The sequence below is a fragment of the Lycium barbarum genome, chromosome 5 (assembly GCF_019175385.1).
Source record: "Lycium barbarum isolate Lr01 chromosome 5, ASM1917538v2, whole genome shotgun sequence".
In the NCBI taxonomy this organism is placed as follows: domain Eukaryota; kingdom Viridiplantae; phylum Streptophyta; class Magnoliopsida; order Solanales; family Solanaceae; genus Lycium; species Lycium barbarum.
Genome location: NC_083341.1, coordinates 107,409,256 through 107,433,821, shown reverse-complemented (window position 1 = coordinate 107,433,821; position 24,566 = coordinate 107,409,256). Strand labels below are relative to the sequence as shown.

The 24,566-nt window shown below is 39.8% G+C and overlaps 1 long non-coding RNA gene across 2 annotated transcripts; it reads left to right on the top strand.

Moving 5' to 3' along the window:
* Nucleotides 1-10,561: 10,561 nt before the first annotated feature.
* Nucleotides 10,562-13,808, top strand: LOC132642592 (uncharacterized). Of its 2 annotated transcripts, none has more exons than XR_009583262.1 (4): nt 10,562-10,769; nt 11,237-11,263; nt 11,369-11,468; nt 12,114-13,101. It is a non-coding gene; the product is annotated as an uncharacterized LOC132642592 (long non-coding RNA). The 2 variants fall into 2 exon arrangements; XR_009583261.1 differs by lacking the exon at nt 12,114-13,101 and adding an exon at nt 13,458-13,808 and having other exon boundaries at nt 10,602-10,769.
* The last annotated feature ends 10,758 nt before the right edge of the window (nt 13,809-24,566 follow it).

Below are 24,566 nucleotides of genomic sequence, written 5' to 3'. Positions count from 1 at the left end.
GTTTCATGCTTGATTGTTGTACTTGTTTGTCTGCGTTATTTTCTGAATTGTGTTAACTATGCTTAGTCGGCCTATGATTCCTACTAGTACTATTGTTTGTACTGACATGCACTTGCTGCATTCTTTTATGAATGTAGATTATTAGGCCGGGTCTACTTCTCTGACTCGTGGCTGATTGACTCCTCACCTTCTACTTGAGTTTTTCAAGGTGAGCATAGCGTCCGTTGACTTTGCAGACTCTTCTATTGTTTATGTCCTACTTTTATTTCAAGACATGATTTGAGACATTTTATGTATTATTATTCAGACCAGAGTTATTCGGATTTTGATGCTCTTGTATGACCAGACCAGATACTGAGGTGGATTCATTTACTTCCGCACTTATCTATATTATACTCTGTTGTAAGACTTACGTCATTTAGTTCTTCCGCTATTTATTATAATTATTAATTGTGAACGTTGAGTTAAGGGTTTGCCTACCGAGGGGGGAATGGTAGGTGCCCGCATGACCTAGGCTAAAATGGGTCATGACAGAGGAGGTGTTAGAGCCCTAGGTTACCCGGTCTTTAATACAAGAGCGTGTCCAGTAGAGTCTCGTGGATCGGTATGATGAGTTCCGTACTTATCTGTGGGAGGCTATGGGACATTTAGGAAATCTCATCTTGTTTCTATCCATCGTGCTACTTTATTCAAATAGGTATCTGGAAAGACCAAATTGGTATCTGACTCTTATCTCTTCCCTCACAGATGGTGAGGACTCAAGCTACTACGGCTCAAGGTCAGGTGCTGGAGCCCGCAACTATGGTTGGCACCCGAGGGTGCGCTACAGTCAGAGGATGCGGCAGAGTGAGAGGTCGCGAGGCTGTCCCAGCCAGGGGTAGTGCTCAGACGGTGGGCCAGCGATGAGAGAGGTCTCTATCCTTCGAGCCGGAGTACCAGCTGGGTAGAGACCAGACTGTAGGGGATGGCGTGACCCCAGCACGGACACAGCCTGAGGTTACTCTTGACCAGGCCATGCATGACACTATGGCCAGGGTCCTGGTTTATCTTGATGCCCAGCAGGCGGCTGCCGATGTTACTATTCCCGGCAGGGGTTCACAAACTAGGGTTGGGGCATGGACCCATAAGTAAAGACCCACGCGGGTAGCACATCCCGCCGCAGCAATGGCTGCCCGAATTGATGCTCTACCCGCTCTTGGGGAGGATATTAGGCCCATGGATGGCGCCGTTATGACTGCTGGTGATCAGGATCGGGTGGGGAGGTTCAGGAAGTTAGAGCCGCCGAGGTTCTCTAGTACTTCATCTGAGGATGCCTATGAGATTATTCTTGATATGCATGAGTTGCTGCACCGTATGGGGATAGTGGAGACCCACGGCGTTGATTATGTGTCCTACTAGTTTTGCAGCAACGCGACGATGTGGTGGAGGTATTTCGTGTCGTGCAGACCTAAGGGTTCTCCTCCGTTGACTTGGACTCAGTTCTACCGGGCCATCCTTGAGAAGTATGTGCCCCAATCTTTGAGAGAGGCTCGTAAGGAGTAGTTTCTACAGCTTGAGCAGAGGGGCATGTTCTTGGAGTGTAATGTGAACCGTTTCCTCTATTTGGCCCGATACTCTACTCCGTTGATTCCTACCGAGGCTGATAGGATCAGACGCTTTGTTGGGGGATTAGTGGGCTCTCTACAGATTCCTTGCCTCCAGATGGAGTCTATGGGGGCTTCCTTCCAGTCCATTATTGAGCATTCTTCGATGGTTAATGGCCTCAAGGCCCGTGCTTTTAGTGGTGGTGACAAGAGGCCACGTAAAACTGGCAGCTTTAGGGGTTCTGGTACGAGGGGCGCCAGTCAGTTTTCAAGGCCATCTCAGCCCTATTCCAATAGTCTCGTACATTCAGCATTGTCGGCTTCCTCTAGTGAGCCACCTAGATAGAGAGCTCCTGAGAGCTCGTTCTCTAGACCAGTGGACAGGACTGCTTCATCCAGGTCTTCAGTTTCCGTTTTTCAGCATTCGACTCCTCTTACTTGTTTCTCTTGTGGGGAGGTTTGGGTATATTTCCAAGAGATATTCTCGACCTAGGCGAGATTATCAATTGTCGAGGACTTCTGTATCATCCGGTGGTCGAGGAGGGACTTCTCAGAAAGGCGGTGCTCGGTCAGGCCGCGACATTTCCCATTGTTCTAGAGGTGGGTCCCAGCCAGCTAGAGGTGGTACTCAGAGTTTGAGAGGAGGATCCCAGGCTAGGCGTGGTGGAGCCCATTGTTACTCATTTCCTAGTAGGCCTGAGGCAGAGGCTTCAAATATTGTGATCACAGGTACCATTTCTGTCTGTCATAGAGTAGCATCTGTTTTATTTGATCCTAGATCCACTTATTCGTATGTATCTGTATTTCATGTCGTTGTTTAGGACTTACCCTGTGATAGCATAGATATACTTGTTCATATGTCTACTCCAGTCGGAGATTCTATTGTTATTAATCGAGTCTACCGGTCTTCTTTAGTTAATTTTAAGGGGTATGACACTTGGGTATATTTGAGATTCTGGATATGGTGGACTTTGATATTATATTGGATATGTCCTGGCTTTCTCTTTATCATGCGATCTTAGACTGTCATGCCAAGGCAGTCACTTTAGCCATGCCAGGCATCCCGAGGCTTGAGTGAAGAGGTACTCCTAGTCCCGCTCCGAAGAATATTTCCTTCCTTCGGGCGAAGAAGCTAGTAAGTAAGGGGTGTTTAGCGTATGTGGCGCATATTTGTGATACGACTGTTGCATCTCCGTCCCTTAAGTCTATTCCTACTGTGAGCGAGTTCATGGAGGTATTTCTGTTAGATTTAGGGTATGCCACCCGATTGTGACATTGATTTCTATATCAACGTGGACTCGGGTGCTCGTCCCATTTCCATCTCACCATATCGGATGGCACCTGCCGAGTTGAGAGAACTTAAGGAACAATTGCAGGATTTATTGAGCAAGGGGTTCATTAGACCGAGTGTCTCCTCTTGTGGTGCTCCAGTATTATTCGTGAAGAAGAATGATAGGACCATAAGAATGTGCATGGATTACCGCCAGTTGAATAAGGTCACTATCCGGAACAATTGGCCTGTGCCTCGTATTGATGATCTATTTGACCAGCTTCAGGGTGCTTCGGTGTTTTCTAAGATTGATTTACATTCCGGTTATCATCAGTGTAAGATTAGGGCGGTGGATATTTCGAAGACAGCATTTCAGACGAGATATGGCTACTATAAGTTTCTAGTGTTGTCTTTCGAGCTTACTAATGCCCCAGCTTCATTTATGACCTTGATGAATGCCATCTTTAGGCCGTTCCTTGATTCTTTTGTGATTGTGTTTATTGATGACATCTTGGTGTATTCCAAGAGTAGAGTGGAGCATGAGGGCCATCTTCGTACCATCCTTGGGTTGTCAAAGAAACATAGTTTGTTTGCCAAATTTTCTAAGTGTGAATTCTGGTTAGAGTCTGTATCATTCTTGGGCCATGTGGTGTCCAAAGAGGGGATTATGGTTGATCCATAGAAGATTGAGGCTGTGAGGGGTTGGGCGAGGCCCACTACTATTACCGAGTTTCGTAGTTTTGTGGGTTTGGCCAGTTATTACCGTCGTTTTGTGAAGGGTTTTGCTGCCATTGCTTCTTCCTTAACCAGATTGACTCAAAAGGATGTTCCCTTCCATTGGATGGATGATTGTGAGGAGAGCTTTCAAAAGCTCAAGCTTCTTTTGACCACAACCCCGATCCTAGCCTTACCTGTGGAGGGCAAGGACTTCGCGGTCTACTGTGATGCTTCCTATACGGGTTTGGGTATAGTGTTGATGTAGGAGGGTAAGGTGATATCTTATGCTTCCCGTCAATTGAAAGTTCACGAGAAGAATTACCCTACCCATGATTTGGAGTTTTAGGCCGTAGTTTTCACTTTGAAGCTTTGGAGGCATTACTTGTACGGTGTCCATTGTGAGGTTTTTACTGATCACCGTAGCCTTCAGTATGTGTTTACCCAGAGAGATCCTAATTCTAGGCAGCGTCGATGGATGGAGCTCCGAAGGATTATGACATTTTTATTCTGTATCACCCTAATAAAGCCAATGTGGTAGATGATGCCTTGAGTCGCAAGGCAGTGAGTATGGGGAGTTTAGCACGATTGATTGTTTCCGAGCGTCCGTTAGCCATGGAGGTTCAGAATCTGGCCAACAGTTTTGTCCGTCTCGACAACTCGACCCCGGGGAGGATTTTGGCTTGCATAGAGGCGAGATCATCGTTATTGGATCTAATCAAGGTTCATCAGATTGAGGATTCTCAGTTGAGCAAGATCCAAGATAGGGTGTCGAGAGGTGAGGCCAAAGAGGTCGTGATTGATCTGAGGGCATTCTGAGGAATAGAGGATGCATATGCATTCCTCGTGTTTGTGACCTGATTCAATTGATCTTATCTGAGGCCCCTAGCTCTCACTATTCCATTCATCCGGGAGTAACTAAGATGTACCGTGACTTGAGATAGCACTATTGGTGGCGCCATATGAAGAGGGATATAGTTGATTTTTTGGCTTAGTGTGGAAATTGTCAACAGGTAAAGTATGAGCACCAGCGACCCGGTGGGGTGTTTCAGAGGATGCCCATTCTCGAGTGGAAGTGGGAGAGGATTACCTTGAATTTTGTCACAGGTCTTCCGAAAACCCTTGGCAAGTTTGATTCTATTTGGGTGATAGTGGATCGATTGATTAAATCTGCTCACTTTGTTCCGGTTCAGGTTTCTTATACCGCGAAGAAGTTGGCCAAGATGTATATTCGGGATATTGTGAGATTACATGGGATCCCTATTTCTGTTGTATCTGATCGGGGTACTATCTTCACCTCCCGATTCTGGAGAGCATTTCATGATAAGTTGGGTACCCAATTGGACTTTAGTACAGCTTTCCGTCCCCAGACTGATGGCCAGTCCGAGCGGACCATTCAGGTGCGCGAGGATATGTTGAGATCATGTGTTATTGATTTTGGTGGTCATTGGGACCAACACTTGCCCTTGGTGGAGTTTGCGTACAACAACAGTTATCATTCGAGTATTGGTATGGCACCTTTTGAGGCCTTATATAGTAGGAGGTGTAGATCTCCGATTGGTTGGTTTGATGGGTTTGAGGCTCGACTTGGAAGCACAGATCTATTGAGAGAGTCCGTTGATAGAGTGAGAGTTATTCAGGCCAGACTCGTGGCGGCTCAGGGCCGGCAGAAGATGTATGCGAACCAGAAGATTCGGGATTTGAAGTTTGCTATTAGTGATCAGGTTCTGTTGAAGGTTTCAACCATGAAGGGTCTTATGAGATTTGGTAAGAAGGGCAAGTTGAGATCGTGGATTGTATTCGTGATGTAGCATATGAGTTGGCCTTGCCGCCAGGGTTGGTGGGAGTTCACCCGGTTTTCCAAGTTTCGATGCTGAAAAGATACCATGCTGATGGTACCTACATTGTTCGTTGGGATTCTATATTGCTTGATGAGAATTTGACTTATGAGGAGGAGCCTATTGTGATCCTAGATAGGCAGGTTCGAAAATTGAGGTCCAAGGAGATTGCTTTTGTGAAGGTGCAATGGAAGCACCGCCCTGTGGAAGAGGCTACTTAAGAGACTAAGTCCGATATACGTAGCTGATATCCCCAGTTGTTCAGTGATTCAGGTATTTCCCTTCCTTTTTTTTTTTTGCTCGAGGATGAGCAACGGTTCAATTTGTATCTAATGTAACGGCCCGTTGTCATTATAGTCCTTTTGGCACTTTCGCCACTTCTGAGCGTTTGTTGATTCATTTTGACCCGAGGTTGACTTTTGGGCAACGGAACTTTTTTGGAGTTTTGTCAACTCCGAGAGATCTGGATAATCGTTTAGAACTTATATGTATGATTGGTTCAGATTGGGACTTTGGATGGGAAATGAGAAGTAGGTACCGGTGGTTGACTCAGTCAACGAGACCTCCGTTGGAAATTTTGAGCCACGAGTGCGTTTGTAGCGTATTTTTGTATAGGTTTAGGTGGTCGGATTATGAGCAGATAGCCTCGGCAATAACCCATAAATTGGATGGAAGACTTAGAGAATTTGGGGATGTCTTGTGTTTGGTGCCCGCAACGGCGGCACCAGCGCAGCCCCGGCTGTACCGCCGTGGCGGTCATGAGAAAAGGGGACCTCACCACTGCAGCGGTGTCCCCGACACCGCAGCGGTGCCGCTGTAGAGGCACTACCCCCGCCGTGGCGGTCACGGGTAGGGGAATTTCATTAAATGTGGCTTAAAATAAGACCTAGACCCTCATTATGTCATAACTCGATATTGGATCTTGGGAAGGCTGTTCTTGGGGATAAACTGAGGAAATTCTTGGAGGTAAAGCTTTGTCTAATCACTTACTTATCTTTAATCATTATCATCTTATAATCATCCCTTCCCTTTTCAATCCCTTAGAAGTAGAATTTGAAGAAGGGTTTTGGGAGACTTCTCCCTAGGGTTATAATTGATTAAATTGATGATGTTAACACTAAAATGTGACGAATCTAGGCTTTGTAATCCCCTATCTTCCACTTTTAACGTTGAATTTTAGATTTGGGAAATTAGGGTTCATACCTAATTTGGGGGGTTTTACTAGAATCAGATTTGGGGATAGTTCTCGAGCTAAATCAACAATTAATGTTTGGGTTATGATTACATAGTATTCAATTTGGTATTTTACCCATGAATTTCCCGTTTCGCCCTATTGGGCCCGTTTCCCCAATTTCTAGGGTGAAATTGGACCTAATTGGTATCATAGCAATATTAGTATCATTATTCATGATTTCTAATTTAGAATTCGATTATGCTTAGACTACTTTGGTTCTGAGCTTCAGAGGAAGGGCAAGGTGATATAGTGACTTGTTGGTGTTGCAGTTCGGCAGTCCAGGTAGGTTATCGTTTACCTTTTGTGAGACTTAGTATAGTGAATTACATATTTAGATTATGATGTCGGAGACAGCATATGAACCTTCGGGTGTGAAGTTGGGATGGATATTTCCTTAGGTTGGGCCCTGATGTGTGTTGGGACTAGCCACCCCGCTATATGTGTTTGATTGCTTAATGGTGTTGGATTGATGCCATGTGTAATTGGTATATATCGAATGTCGTTTGTTGTCCTGATTTTGGATAGGATTGGCATACCCGTTGTTGGTATTTTTACTATGATACATTGTTGGCGTACCCACTGTTGGTACTTGAGTTATTGATATATGTTGGCATACTTACTGTTGGTGTTGTGATGTGATATATTGTTGGCATACCCCGTTGAGGTACTTGTGATATTGAGCTTACTTGTTGATGATTGACATATGCATTACATACATTCTCTCATATTATCATGCATGGCCGATATCCAGTGATGATCCGATATCGTTGATTGAGCGAAATTGATATTTGAGAAACTCTTTTACTTGAGTGATTGGGAAAAAAGGCCAATGTCCGAAGATCCATTCCGGAATCGTTGTTTATATGAAACTTATTCTTGCTAAACACTTTTACTTGGGTGATTGTGAGGAGGCCAATGTCCGAGGTTCAATTTTAGAATCGTTGATTTATGAAACTGATATTTGACAACTCTTTTGAGTGATTGTGAGGAGGCTGATGTCCGATGGTTATATTCGGGCATCGTTGTGCATGGCCATTTCTGATGTTATCCCGGATTGGAATGTAGTGCATGGGCTCCACGCGTCCCCCAGAGTGGTGCCGATGAGACTCCCCTTGTGAGCAATTAGCCAGGGTCCCGTCTATCTGTTTGGCAAAGATCCAGGATGGGTAGCACTCAGACTACACGAGTCACACTAGTTATGTTGCCGAGACGTCGATATTTCTGTCCGGAGTACATGTGTACATCTCATTTGCATAGCATGGCATGGCATCACATTCATAACATTATTGCATTGCATTGCATTATGACTTGATTGAGATGTCATGATGACGGTATTGTGGTGGATTCTGTTATAGATTCTATGCTGTTGATTGTTCCAGGAATTGATATACTCAGACTTATTATATTGGGGTTAGATACTTACATAGGTGTTGATGGATACTCGGTTACGATTATATTGTTTCATGCTTGATTGTTCTACTTGTTTATCTGCGTTATTTTCTAAATTGTGTTAACTATGCTTAGTCGACCTATGATGCCTACCAGTACTATTATTTGTACTAACCCGCACTTGCTGCATTCTTTTATGAATGCAGAGTATCAGGTCGGATCTACTTCTCTGACTCGTGGCTGATCGACTTCTCAGCTTCTACTTAAGTTTTCCAGGGTAAGTATGGCGTCCGCTGACTTCGAAGACTTTTCTATTGTTTATGTCTTACTTTTCTTTCAAGACATGATTTGAGACATTTTATGTATTATTATTCAGACCAGAGTTATTCGGATTTAGATGCTCTTGTATGACCAGACCACATACTGGGGTGGATTCATTTGCTTCCGCACTTATCTATATTATACTATATTGTGAGACTTACGTCATTTACTTTTTTCGCTATTTATTATGTTTATTGATTATGAACGTTGAGTTAAGGGTTCGCCTACTGAGGGGGGAATGGTAGGTGCCAGCATGATGTAGGCTAAAATAGGTCGTGACAGAAGAGGTGTCAATGAAATGGTCGAAGGGAATTATGGGGTTGCCGACAACATTGAGAAGGTTAATGAGTCAGTAGGCTTGCCCAAAGGAAAACAAATTGAAATTATAAGACAATGGTTGTGTGAAAGATACAAAGATGCGATCATGAAGAAAACTGAGAAAATTCCAAATATATATATATATATATATATATATATATATATATATGTGTGTGTGTGTGTGTGTGTGTGTGTGTGTGTGTGTGTGTGTACAAGTTGTAGTCTCATAAAGGAAGATGAAGACTCGACGAAAGGAGAAACAAAAGGGTGTACTTGTGAGGATTTAATGACAAGAACAAGAACCGACAGAACACTAGAAGGACTATGATGCATGGCTGCGATGCAAACAAGTAGTTAAGAAGAATTACGGGACAAAATGAGCTAAGCTAATGAAAGGACGAGTCGTGGGAATGGATGGTGTGGAGTATCAACTTTTAATGGTATAGTATGGATATAAATCAGAATTGGGAACCTAGAAAAAGGAGAATTTCAAGGGTATTAAGAAGATAGTCGTGGAAGAAGACTAGGGCTAAAGGAGCGTGGTATAGTCGGACACTCCATAAGGGGCCTAATGAATTCCGATGTCCCCATTAATTCATTAGCCTAGGGGATTACTAGTCATGAAAGGTAGAAGTGAAAAGTCAATAAAGAAGGCATCTGAATTGTATTTGATATGTATAAGCATTTTGATTTGATACAAAAACTCAATTAGTAAAAAGGAAATAAGTTAAACCATGCAATGAAAAGAACTCCGGCATTATATGGAACAGAGGAGTTAAAGGATCACTAAGGTCAGTCAGATGACTATTAAAGACGGTTAATACTCGAAGGTTACGGATATACGAGAACATCCTTTAAAAGGGGGGAAGAACAAATTCAATTCTAAGATGAACTACAATATTCCCAAGCTCAAAAGAGGGAAATATATTGGATGGAAGGAGCCAAATTCGAGATGAACCGATATGTCAAGAATGTGCTAAAGAAAAGTGAGAATGGATTAAATGCAAGTACATCATGAGACAAATATGGAATGGAGAATAAGTTTTGCCAATGCGATACGTTGTATTCCGGACTATGACTAGAATCTCTCGTGCCAAATAAATTTTAGGTACATTTAGATATGCAGCAAAGTACTCCAAGGGGTAACAGAGGAGTGAGAAAGGCCGCATATGACCAGGGATAAGTATAAGGGACAATCAGGACTACTAAAAAGAACTTGTAGCACTAGAAGTGATGAAAGCTTTAAAAGAGGAATATTTATAGGAAGTTCAATAATCTTCAAAGGAAAGGAAGATAGTGTGCCTATGGATAGAAAGACAGCAGTACTGCCTGAGATTAGGAAGTACCTCGTAAGTCATGAAATTCCAAGTTGCCGGTTATATCAATTTTGAGAGTGAATGACATAGAACCATATAAACAATCGTCATGATGAAATGGACAACAAAATGGTGTAAGGACAACGATAAGGAGTCAAAGAAGAATAGAAGCTAATTTAAGTCTTATGTAATCACCGATACAAGAGAATCAAGGACTTACGAAGAAAGCATACTCGTTAGGGCTGTACAGGGCAAACCGAAAAACCGAACCAAACCGACAAACCGAACCAAACCGAAACAAAAAACCCGACTAGTGGTTTGGTTCGATTTGGTTTGGTGTTTGAAAAAAAAACCCGACCATTATAGGATTGGTTTGGTTTTAACTAAAAAAAGTTAAACCGAACCCAAACCGACCCGATTATAGATATACTAGTTTTAAATTATGTTATACATAAAAATATTTATTAAAATGTAATTTATAAATTGTTTCTTAAATTTTTTCATAATTTTTATTTTCTTTCTTACATTTAGATTTGGACTTAAGAAGCCCATGTAAATAATATACAAAAATGGCCCATAAGGAAATGAACATCAGATATCCAAAACGTAATGCATATCAGCATATGTATCTAAAAAGCCCATATTCACCTACAACCCTTTTCCCAAAATCAGATCTTCATATCCCTTTTCTCATTTCACAAAAGTCGTCGTTCTCCACTTCTCCTTTTCTCATTTTAGATCCCTCTTTTGCTTTCCTCTCAAATCAGCAACCCTACAGACTACACTGTAAGCCTTTTGTTTTGTTATTTATCTGCTTTTTTCTTCTTCATTTGTGATTTATCAGTTTGAATTCCGAGTTTTTTTTTCTTCATTTTTGAGTGTAGTAAATGAATTCTGTTATGTTTTGAATAGCTGTGAAGCATTTAGGTTTTGTATCTATTTTATTTGTTTTTCGTTTGTGATTTATCAGCCTGTTTTTCAAGTTTATTCTCTTCATTTTTTCACTTGTGATTATGAATTGTTATGTTTGAGTGAAGTAAATGAATTCTTCCTTTATCATTCATTTCTTCGTTTCGCTCTTTTTTTCTATTTTTTTCATTTGTGATTTATCAGTTTGAATTCTGAGTTTTTTCTTGTGATTATGAATTCTAATGTTTTTGAGTGAAGTAAATGAATTTTGTCTATGTTTGGAATAGCTGTGAAGCATTTTAGGTTTTGTGTGAGTGAGTTGACCTCTTTTTTTTTTTTTGCAGCTTAGGTTTTCCTCTCAACTTTACACTGTAAGCCTTTTATTTTTCCTAATTAGCTTTAATGTTTTACAAATTTATTTATATTGCTATCAATTTGTTGATTTATTACAAATTACAACTTTTTATTATATACAGAAATTGTATTTCGCGATGGAAGCTACAACTTCTGGAACTAAATCGCTAGTGATTGACAACAACCCTCCGATTGCGCCAACAGAATCTCAACAACAACAAGGTAAGAACATTCCTCATCGACGCACTCCCTAAAAAACAAAAAAGAACAACTCCTAAAGAACCTTCTAAATCTGGGAATAGTGATAGAGAGACTTCCGAGATTTGGGATCACTTCACCAAATTTAAAGCTAAAGGAGGTAAAATTAGGGCGAAATGCAATTACTGTCCAAACACGTTTGCTGCCGAAAGCAAGAATGGGACTACTACATTATGGTCACATCTAACTATTAAATGTAACAAATCTCCCTTTAGAATCGCTGATAAGAGACAAACAACATTAGTCCCTCTTGCATAGAAAGAAACTGCTTTTGTAGCTTGTGATGTTGTCGACTATGATCATTTTGTGATCCTTCATTAGCCAAGTCATGCTCCACTGGATGCGGCATAGTCAGTTCATTTGTAGAAGTAGTGTTTGTCTCAAACTGACTTTGCCTCATTTGTATATAGTCCCATGCTTCTGTGTCAGTTGTATTTGGTCCAGTATTCATGAATAGTGGTTGAGAACTTGTAGAATAGAAAACTATCCCGAATCTATGTGGGAGCATTGGGAAAAGGGTCAATGCCATTGTTCTATCTTGGATCATGAATTATGTAGCCAAGATACCATGTTGTTATTTGAGATAGATGATTATGTGATTGATTCTAGATGAGAGTAGATGAAGAACACATGATTAGAAGAACTAAGAAGAAGAAGAGAAGCAGTCCAGTAGAGAAATGAAGAATGTAGGATTGGATTATTGTATTCAATGTGTTAAAATTACAATGTGTAATCCACACAGTTACATCATATTAAAACCTTTAAAGAATATCACTAGAGAGCTAAGTGTGCAGACAGAACAGGAATTGACTGATGATCCCCTTTCTTTTCCAGATGGGAACTAGGGTGTAAATGAAAAATCAAAAGTATTTTAATTTCATTCTCTCTCTCTCTCTCTCTCTCTCTCTCTCTCTCTCTCTCTCTCTCTCTCTCTCTCTGTCTCCCCCCTCCCCCACTCCTAATGGTGTATCCCTTGGGCATACTTCCTCCGGTTGTCTCTAATTTACTTTCATGTATTCTTCTTCTGCTCATTAGCTGAATGATACGGGTCCTCTGTGATATTTTTTATATCTGGAGGTCTTCCTGGAAAGAAGAGTGAGCATCAGCCATATTTATATTTTGCCGCCGATGGTCTTGAATACCAGGTTGATAATAAAGCTAATCCTAGATATACCTCACTCACTTCTGTTAGAGTAACCAGTACATCTGCAGAACTGCACAACTTTTTAAGACAAAAGTTATTCCTCATAAATGATTATGGTCTTCTCAGAATTAATTGAATCGTGAATTAAAAGAAAAAACACCAAAAAGAGCATGTTGTTAATCATCAAGTACAAGATAGGAGAATGGAGATAGTAGATACTTTCTCTAAACAGTTGCTATTTGCAAGTGTTGATTCTCTGCATGCATCTTCAACACTATGACATTATGGGTCAAGTCTCTCATATCTTCTTATTTTGCATGTCTAATTACTTGCATAGCTTCAGCTCTAACCTCTTATATGATGTTTGTTTTCATGTTATCCGTGGTTCATGCTTTGAGTTTCTTTGGTAACTGAGACTTGCAGAACTAGGACCAAAAGACATAGTACTCAAGGTTAAAGTAGACCATTTGCTTCCCTTTTGTTTTTTAATATTTGGTACTTAATAGCATAAACTTTAGATAAATCAATTATTAATGTTTTGTTATGCATCTGAGATCAAATTTACCATTTAAGGAATGCCAAAACATGAAATACTTATTCATACTTTGAAGACCATCTCAAGAATGACATTATTCCCCACTTTACTTTTCAGTGCTATATTTTTAATTACTTGGTCTATGGGGAATGGTTTTGCACTAATATCCAGTATATTGCCCTGCTTTTTCTAGCTGGTGTAAACAGCAGTACTTGCTCAATCTTCAAGCTGCAGTGATTCCTTTCAGTTGCTGACTGTTGTATGTATCTTGCAGGTTGCAGCCTTTGTTTATTTTTGCCCAGTTGCTGTAGTATAGTGCACTGATTTGGATTTTTGCCCAATCTTCAAGCTGCAGTGATTTGGATTTTTGCCCAATCTTCAAGCTACAGTTATTCCTTTCAGTTGCCGTAGTATATTGCACTGATTTGGATTTTTGTTTTTGCTACATTTGACATTTTATGGCAATTTGACATTTTAGTTATATTATAAAGTTAAAACTTTAAATAGTGTTTTGCCTCCATCTTATATGTTGATATTTTGTACTAGAACTCTTTTTAAGAAGCACTGCTCTGTGCTTTTCATTAGATACTATGAAAAACTCGAGAAACCCGAAAAACCCGAGAAAAATTGATATCGAAAAACCCGACTTTTATTAGTTTGGTTTGGTTTATAGATTTAATAACCCGACACAAATGGTTTGGTTTGGTTTGGTTTGTAAAAAATCCGAACCAACCCGGTCCATGTACACCCCTAATACTCGTATTGAAAGGAAATTATGATTAAGTAGGATTTTATCTTAGTTCCATGTTTATGAGTTTATTTTGTAATTATGTTAAGATTGAGGAGAGGAAATTGGAGGAAAAGTTCAAATATGAATATGATGATATCGTAAGGAATTAAGGAGTCCGACCAAGGAATTAAAAGGAGATGATATGGTATGTATATAAGGTCAACCAGTAGAAAGAGGGATAATCTAAAATAGTACCAGATAAGCAAGAAAAGAAAGATGCCATATGTGAACAAGAGAGTTTGTCTACTAGTAGAGAAATAAAGAGCAAGTAAAAAGGATACAACAATTAAGAATACTCGCAAGATCGACGGAGAGCCGTAGCGATCATGAGCCAATACCACCATAATCAAAACAGGATGATAGCTGGATATCAGTTGACCACCGGTTACATACATGAGGACATGAGGATATGAAACTAATGGATGAGTTCGACAAAGCGTTTGGAGAATATAATAAAAGACTGATGCGCCCCTAATATAGGAATATGAAAATTAGAGTCTAAGGGAGGACAACTATTTCAAGAAATCAATGATAACATCGTAAGCTCGCGAGTTACAACATTCGAGGATGAATGTTTTTAAGGGGGGAAGAATGTTATACACCGTACTTGCGAAGAAGCACTTATCAAATTTGAGCGTAAGTATGTTGAACTATGGCTAAGTAAAACAAATTTTGAGTATAAGGGACAAAGCATTATTAAGTACATTTTATGAGTAAAGGATGCATATGAGGAATTCCGGAAGGTCCTATAAGGAATTGAGTGGAAGGAGTTGAGTTAGCATGACATTGGAAAAAGATGAGCGTTATTTTTAACAACAAAGTATGAGCCAACTTGGGAAAAGAATATCTTTTAGTATATGAGGAGTTTTGAAGTAAAGCAAAAGCCTAACTTGAATTTCATGAAGTCTTGTTTCCAACTCAATAAACCGCTCGTCGATACAACGTCGGAGTAGAGAATTATGGATGTTACAAGTCAGGCTGGTAGAGCAAAAACGCGTAGCTACAGTGCGCGACACGCGCGCTACAGTGCGCGGAAAGTTCTAGGTCGGTGCAAACCGACCCTAGAACAATATATAAAGGGTATTTACCCCTTATTTTCATTCAACCGCCTCACCAAACCTTCCCTAACCCCCTCGAACATTCTCCCAACTTCCTCCATAAATGTTTTAGCCCAAATCAAGTGAAAGCTCGAGATTTAGGCTCGAGAAACGTATAAGGTCTTGTAGTTCTCATTCTAAACAATGAATCTCAATGAATCAAAGGAGGCTGCCGAATATAAATAAGATTTCAAGTTCTACTAACCTTTATTGAAGTAAGGATATTCTTTACTATGGATATTATGAATTGTATCATGGAAATTTAATTGTTAAAGCGTCGTAAAGTCTAGTTATTGGTTGAGAAATTGGGAAAACATCATGTGGGATGTTTTATTGAGCATATTGATGTTGATGATGATGTTGTTGATATTGGTGTTGCTATTTTTTCTTTTTTGTTAGTATTGTGATTTCGGGCAAGGGATATAAACAGGGGAGATGCTGCCCGAATTTTAGCAGATTCTAAAAGGATTTAGTTTAAGGATTAAGACAAGCATGTGACGATAAGCCTAACAATAGTATGAATTATCTTGAATGTAGATTTACGAGCTTGGGAGGACAAGCGTTAAGTAGTTAAAGTTAAGGCGACCGAAAAGGTATGTTAAGGCTGCTCCGTTCTTTCTAAGGACATGATTCTTTTCTTATCAACCCATACATGTTTTTCATAATATCCTTATTCCTAAAAAGCTAGAAGTTCATGATTCTCAAAGTTCCTATATTGCTAAAGATAGAAGTTTCCTATGATGATAATGATGATGATCCCATTTCTAGAGATTCCAAAGTATACAGTCTTGATGCTATTATGAGATTATTGAGTTTATTTCATGAATTTCTTGATTTTATTCATTGTTTTGATCTCGCCTTATGATAATTGTTCCTTTAAGGTGAAATATAGCAATGATGATTGCTCCATAATATAAATCGGGGGTTACAGACCTTACGTCACTCCGATAGAGTTGTAGCTTTTAATTGGGCTCTCATGCATGCTTTATATATATGTAAGTATTTTCTCACACCGTGCCTATATGGCTGGGCAGCACCACTATGGTAGGCGGCTATTGATGATGATAATAACACCGTGCCTATATGGTCGGGAAGCACCACTTCTGTGGGCGACTATGGATAACGATGATAACACCGTGCTTATATGGCCAGGTAACACTAGTGGGCGGCGTGCGATGGTTACCCCGGACGCGGGCTAATAATGATATTATCTTTGATATGCATAAAAAGTGTTTTCTTTAAAAAGCTAAGCATGCATGATATCGGCCTTACAAGGTAATCAGATGTACAGGTTATCTCTTTAGCTTATATTATGTTCCATACCTCTTGTTATGTTGTTATTCATGCCTTAGATATTCAGTACATTATTCGTACTGACATCCTTTTATTTAGGGACGCTGCACTCATGCCCGCAGGTAGGCAGGAAGACGAATCAGATCAGTAGGTGCTTTATCAACGGATTCTCAGAACCACTCCATATACTTCAGAGCTGTAGTCTATTGTTATTGGTCTTTACTGTCACTTGTATTCTATGTAGAGGCTCGTAGATATGTGTGTACAGTTAGATGGTTCATAACCCTACCGATTCATATTGTTGTATCATATTTTGGCAGCCTTGTCGGCTTGTAATGATGAGTATAATTGTTGAGGATTATATAGAAATGTGTCGTTATCTTGTGGTATATGCCCTTATATATCATAATACCCATGAGCTATCTTTGTGGTCCACCTAGAGATGATTATGAGATGCATGTTATGTGAGAGGTATTTATAGTGATCAGTTGGGTTTCGACAGACTTGCTCGATGAGATTTTCAGTGGTATTGTTCTTGCATGGTGATTTGAAGGTTTAAGAAGACCTGGGACTACCCAAGTTGGCTATCGGTAAGATAAATTTTGATGAAATTGCGTACAGATCTCAGATGGATCAAGGATTCTTCCTGGCTAGAGTAAGTCATGGTATCGGGTTCGTGGTGTATGTGTTCAGGTGTTCTAATAAATCGCGGTGCGAAAAATGGCTTTAGCAAGTGCAAAGGAAAGGTTTACAAAATCAGAATATCTTCCCAATTCATAATGGGCTATGGTTTGTGGCCATGTTTCGAAGGATTGCATGATTTAGGAAAGTGTTTGTGGGGCCTATTTATCGCGTGCAGAGTTGCGGTTTTATAAAATTGGAGAATACGAGCAAGGCAATTTGTTTATTTGAGGATCAATTGCGAGGGAAATCTGAATACAGAGATATGAGAGTTGGAGCTTGAGCTATGTTTAGAGAGTTGTGACTGGCAAGTAAGCGATTAGGTTTTTCTGAATGTTACACCCAAAAAGGGTGACATGCGATGTGGAGAGGAAGTTAAGTGAGCCCGAGGTGTAGGGGCCTGTTTGAGATTACCCGTTGTGTTGATCTTGTGTTTTATGAGTTTGTTTTTACTAGGCCCGTCGGGTGTTCATCTAGTTTTCCATGTTTCTCGGTTGAAAAAGTATCATTCTAATGGTTCTAGTATCATTCTTTGGGATTTAGTTCTGTGCGATGAGAATCCTTCCTATTAGGAGGAGCCCGATACGGACTCATAAATCTTTCCCCATTGTCTTCCTTGTCGCTCTAAGACGAGCGAATGTTTAATTGACATCCGATATACCGACCCGTTCGGGCGTGATTGCATTTTTGACATTTTCACCACCGTTGACCCATCCCCGAGCCCTATTAGTACCATTTTGACCCGCGAGGACAGGTGGCACGGTTCCCTAGGCATCAGTTTGAGTTTTGACGTGACTTTTTGAAAATTTAGCTTTTTAGTAAAAATCGTTTGACTTATAGTTGACTTTTGGTTAAACTGACCTTTTTCAGAAATCCGTCGATTCCGAGAGGTCCGGATGATCATTTGTGATGAATTGGTGGGTTTGGTTCAGTTCCCAATGCGCTCGGTTGAGTTTTGGGACTTGAGTTGGAAAGTTACCTTTAAGCCGTTGGTGCGTTTATAGTGCGTTTTTATGTATATCTGCATATTTAGTTTGTGTCCGAAAAGTTCCGGGATGGTTCCGAGTGTCGATTCCTAGTTTGGAACACACTAAAAAGAATCTAGTGTCTGGTGACCGCAAAAGAGGTCGGGTGGACAGCAAAGGCGGCCGACGGGCAGTTTTCTGATTTAAATGCCTTTGAAAACCTTTATTTCCTCATATTCCTTATATTATTTTTCCTTAGCATCTTAGAGGCGATTTGAAAAGGGTTTTTTTCATATTTTTCTTGAGGGTAAGGTCTCTAATATCAATCTCTTTCGTTACCTTTCCTAAGTAAGAATTCATGCTAGTAACTCCATAGAATTTGGAGAATAAGAGAGGGATTTTGGGTATCTTTCTTGAATAAGTTGATAATCATAAAAACTTGATTTGTTGGTGGATTAAGCTTGATTAACCATGGATTTGATGAGTAGTAACTATATAAACATGATTTCTTCATTATTAGTGACAAATTCGTGAGATTTAAAGTTAGGGTTTATACCCAAAATTAGGGGTTTCACCTAGAATCCGAATTTGAGTATTTCATGAGTTAATATAGTTTCTAATTGATGAAAATTGATCACCTAGAGTATGAATTTCATGTTTAAGCTTAGAAACCCTAATTTCTCCTTTTTATTTCATAAACCCCATTCCATGGTTTAGGATTTGGGACTTGAACAGAAGTAAAGTTTGAATGATGTTCTTCTTGATTCTAATTTCGTGATTCGGATATGTTTAGACTTCCATTATCTCGAGGCTCAAAGGAAGGGAAAGACTAAGGTTTGATTATTGGAGACTTTGTTGTTCGGATCTGCATGTAGATTATGATTTACCTTATAGTGAGACTTTGATTAGTGAAGCGTATGTTTAGATGATATTGTTGGAGAATGCATGTAAACCTTTGGGTGCGAAGTTGGGTTGTATATTGTCTTAGGTTGGACCTTGTTGTATGATTTGGGGGCTAGCCACCCCATTGTGCTGATTTACTTATCTTGTTCTATATTTTTATAGCTCGTTGCCACGTTGAGACATTGGGAAATCGTGGCTAGTGATAAATCATGACTATGATATGCGGTACTTTATTCGATCGGCATTGAGATGAGACTGTGATTTCTTTATGGCTTATTGTGTAGCCATATTATTGATGTTACTTGTGTGCCTTGGGTGGTACTATTTTGGATTGAATTGGTTGTTGCTATTACGTTGCATTGTATTCATACTTATTTCCATGATTCATTGATACGGTATGGTTATGGTACTGAAGACGGAAGTAAAAGAGTGTAGCCTCCAAGGTTTCTGCCGGAGAGCGTAAAAGAAATATAAAAGTCCACGATCCGAGATCATTTACCGAAGCGGACTGAGTGTACATAGCCCGAGGTTTTTTGCCGTGAATGATTGGGTGTCCGATGCCTGAGGTTTTTGCCGGGATCATGAGAGTGGTACATGGACTACGATGGTCCCCCATGGGCTGTGCTGCCGAGATATGATGTTCCATCGCCGAAGTATATGTGTACGGTGCATATGCATTGCATTCATCATACATATATTGTTGCATTGCATTGTACCTTTGATTCTGATGACTTGTTGTGATACTATTGCGATATACTGGTTCGGATTGAATATACTGAGACTAGGCACTGTTGGGCTTAGATGCTATAACATAGGTGATGACTTATACTATGGATACGGATTCGTGTTGACTTGTACTTGTTGGTTTATGTGTTTATCTTGCTTTGTTATCTTTATATACGTTAGCTAGTCTTAGTCGGCCTATGACACCTACCCGTACTTATTGTTTGTACTGACCTGCACTTACTGCATTCTTTTATGAATGCAGAGTACTAGGTGGGACCCACTTCTACCCCTCGTGGCTGATATTCGAGAATTGCTAATTCGAGCCTTTCAGGGTGACCATGAGGACATTCGCTACCCGAAGACTCTTCCTTCTATTATGTCTTTATTTCCATCTTGAGACATGATTTTGAGACTATTTATGTATTAATATTATTTAGACTTGTAGTATTTAGTTAGATGCTCTTATATGACCAGACCAGATACTGGGTGTATTTCGTTTACTTCCGCATTTTCTTATATTTTTATAGTATGAGTTATGTTATTCTATCTTCTTCTACTTTATTTACTCGTGTTTTTATGATTGTTAGGATAAGGGTTCGCTTATCGAGGTGAAAAAGGTAGGTGCCTGCACGACTTAGTGAAATTGGGTCGTGACAGGTTGCTGAACTATGCTTAGGGCGCATTGTTCCAGAGGCAGTGCTTGGCTGCATTGCCTTTGTCAGCTCTTCCTCAACCTTCCTCTTCTTCCCCCTGGTATGTGGGGTTCTTTGTTTTGCTGAGGAGTCTTTTTTTCCTAAACTCCTTCATTGTGTAGCTTTAGAACAGGCTCACTTGATGCCTTTCTAAGCCTAGATCTGACCTTCTTTAACAGAAACTTGGTAATACGTCTCTCATCCTCATCATTAATTTCTTTCTCAATGTCATCCATATCTGAATCAAGTTGAATTACCTGTTCTATCTGTATATCCCTTTCTTATGTTTGACCGGGTTCATTGACCTGTTCCACCGGCATTTGGTTATCAACTGACAGTGATTCTTCTGGGCATTTTCTGATATTTCAATATCCTTTTCCGATTCAGTCTCTTTCATATCACCTTCACCCAAAATTTATAGTACCTCTGCCACTACTTCTTCTACTGATTTTGCGGTTTTCACTACTTCCTTCATTTCCTCTGTGTTGTCACCAACACCAGCAAAACTTACTCTATCTTCAGCCTAATTTACCATCGTAGGTGAATCTATTCTGCTGGAGGCTTTTGAGTATATTCCCCCTAGCTGTATTCCTCTTCTGGCCCTTGCTCAAGCTTGTCCTCTTCAAATCCCAATCCCTGAGCAGACGTTACTACATGAGCTTCTCCTTTTTGTTCTACTATCACAACGTTTCGGACAAAAATTGGGGTTATTTGTTCAAGAGGGCCTGTATAGTATATTCCTTGTAATTCTAACATTTTTCACAGAAGGCTCTTGCATTCTTCTCCTTCAATTTCAAATAAACCTCAGAATGTTTCCATACCATCAGAATGATCAGAGAAAGATATCATGGATAAATCACACCGTGAGCGATCTGAGCAGAGGTTTTGGGCTTTTGAGGAGAAGCGGCGGTAGAAGTTTGTTGTTTCATGGAAGTAGAGCAAGAATTTAAGAGGAAAGACAAAGTAGAAAACTATTTTGGCTAAGAAGGTAATGATATTTTGGATGCGGATGGGTCGTTGTTATAAAGTGCTTGAGACCTTTATTTATTTATTTTTTTAAAAAAAAAAGACAGTTGCACACTTCAATTCACAAATAGAAGACACATTTTTTTCGGTTTGTACGTTTATTTAACAGACAAGAATTGTGAACATACCTTCCTTTGATAGATTCTCAACAGTTTCAGCATCCAGACTAATTTCTTTGACATTCACGATTAATTATATGTTATGAGATAGATATGTAACATGGTATAGGACATACAAGTGAATGTACAAGACTGAGTAGATGAACTTAGTTGAGTAACTTGTTCTTTTAGGGGGTGGTTTTCCCTTTTTGCCTTTTCCCTACTGGCTACACTTGTTATGAGCTCGTTTTTCAGTCCAGAGAGGGCATTGAACGACTCAACTCTATTTGTGCTCATGTCATGATGTTCATCCAGGAGAGAGATCATTAGGGACATGAGTTTCTACTTAGAGAATGGATTTAACTTGTCTTTTAGATCAAGAATATTTAACCTTGAGTTCTTTTCTGAGTTTGACTTCTCGTCAGCCATGAGTGTTGAGGTATTTTCTTTATCTTCAACACTATCGTTGCTCTTCTGATCATTAAGCAGATCCTTCAACCTTTCCTTTTCTGCTCCCTTGATAAAGCTTGCGGAAAGTCTGACCTAATTACTAGGTCAAGCTGTTCGTGCCATGTCTGCAGACGAAAGGGAAGGTTCAAGCGATTCAAATAGCCAAGGCCTTCACAAGAAGGATCCCAGTTCAGGAGGCGCGCGAAAGTTTTTCTGAGTTGAGTAGTTTGGCTAGGAAGCCAGCCCATTTTGTAGGAAAAACTTTCGCACTACTATAGACATACTGTCAAAGCTTCGGAAAACTATTGTACTGGGTAATATTTTATCCTGTGATCAGTCTTCTTGCACTTGAAGCATCCTTCATTATGTAGTTTGTCAATACTCTTTCCCTTTTTAGATTTGTCCTTCATCATGAGAGCTTGATTGAAGAGCTTGAGTTCTACTTACTGTGCCCTTTATGGTGGTGCAACACTTATTATGTGATCTTCTCTTGAGGTTTTAGCCTCCTTCACGAGAACCTACTCTAATACCACTTGTTTTGTTGCACGGCCTACTTCATATCCTATGCAATATCCAATTTTTCCTAAGGATGGAACACGTTACTTTACCTGTTCTATTCTACGGTCTTGCAGAGTATAAATTGCAAGTAAGAAAAGAACACAGTGATTTTTATGTGGAAACCACCTGGCTCACAAGGGCGATAAAAACCAAGACTTACACCTTTATACGTTTTATCCCAAACTCCACTACAATGGTGAGCCTCTGCAAATTCAAGTTGTAGACTCTGTAACCTAGGAACTAACCTCTAATCCCAATCTCACTAATCTCCCTAGACTAGTAAGCAACCTTCAAGTCGATCCTCAACTTGAAGTTGTATTTACAATGTTTTTGTACTAACTGTATGCTTCTATGAAAGCGGATAAAGTACAACTCGAAATCCCAACCTAATACAAGCTTTCTAGACTCAAAACTAAAACATAACCCCATTCTACAACTTCTTAAATCTTCTTCTCAAACTTTGGCACGCCTAGATTCTGAATATTCTTGATAAATCTGTCGATAGCTCAATATTCTGAATTCTCTCTTTATGGGTGCGCAAACCTTCTTCTTAGTAAGACTTGGATATATATAGTATTGAGTGCACAACAGGTCCGCAAATAGAAAACCCTCTTTGAGTAGGCCTATGAGATATATTAGTATTTGTGTTGAATTGGGATTATTGCCTTTTGGATCGATTTCATTGTCCTTGTAGGAGTCCGAAGAACCTCTGTCAATTATGGCAAGGAATCCTATAAACTTGACCTCTAAGTCATTACCATAAATCTAGAAATCCTAGTTATTGTAGGACTTGCATTGGAATTGTAACAACCCGTTTAGTATCTGTCTATTTGATTCTTCAGACAGTTATTATCTTTGTATTTTTAGACTTATGTTCAGCTTTCAGATATTTTATTGTATTAGAGCTCTTGTACCAGTCCAGATCAAGTTTTCGGATGTAGTTGTATTTACTTCCGCACTTATGTTATTCTCTTATCGTTTATGACTTTAAAAATATTTTCGCTTTTATTGCTGCATGGTTAATTCAAATGATGTAGTTACAGAAAGGGTTCGCCCACTAGGGGGATAGTGTGGGTGCCCGCATGACTCACGAGTTGGGTCGTGATAGGAACATGTTCACAAACCTCTTTCATCTACCTGGTTCGTCCGCCTCTGAATCTCTGCACTGTCTGAGATGGAACATGTTCCCAAACCCGTTTCATCATCCTCTTCTCATTCATTCCTCTGACTCTATATTGAGCCTACTTTTGTAATGGATGATGGAACATGTTGACATACCTATTTCATAGCATCATACTCTTTGCTTTGTGTTTGTATTCTTCACTTGGATTTATTCAATGTTGGAATAAATCATGCCTTCAGCCTTGTCTTGTTCTATGACTCTGATCATGTTCTTGCTCTGTGTTGGAACATGTTTGCAGACCTGGTTCATATGTCTTGTTTGTAACTCTCTTTACTTGGACATAATACTTCTGACTCATCTTCACCTTTTCTCCTCATGATCTCTTCTCTTCTGATTCATTCATCAACTGCACCTGATGACTGCTGAGATAGAACATGTTTTCATACTTCATCTATTCTTCAATGAACCGCACTGTTGATTGATTCATCTTCATCTCCTTTGATCTGCATCTGTCTTTGTGATAGATCATGTATGTGGATAGTTCATTCTTTATCTGAGCTGATCATTGCACTTGTCTTTGCATTGGCACACATGTTTGTAATATGGGTTCATGTGTATGCTCTTTTTTGTAGTCCTTTGCAATGAAACATGTCTATAGACCTGTTCTAACCATCATGTACTTCTTATTTTTTCCAACTGTCACTAACCTGGTTCACAGGCTTTTGTTCAATTTGTCAATCATCAAAACTCAGACATGCTAGTGTCAACACCCCTACTAACACAAACTCAACATAACATAAAGCAAACCTCTCTCCCATAAACCTTAGTGTCACTCTCTTTCAAGTTCTAGTTTTTCTTACTGATTATTCCTCCACTATCAAGGTATGTTTTCTATCCTTTACTATTGTGTATTCTTTTGTAAGTGAAAATCTCCCCACCAAAGGCAACCCACTTTAGTTAGTTTTCCATAGTTAGCATAAT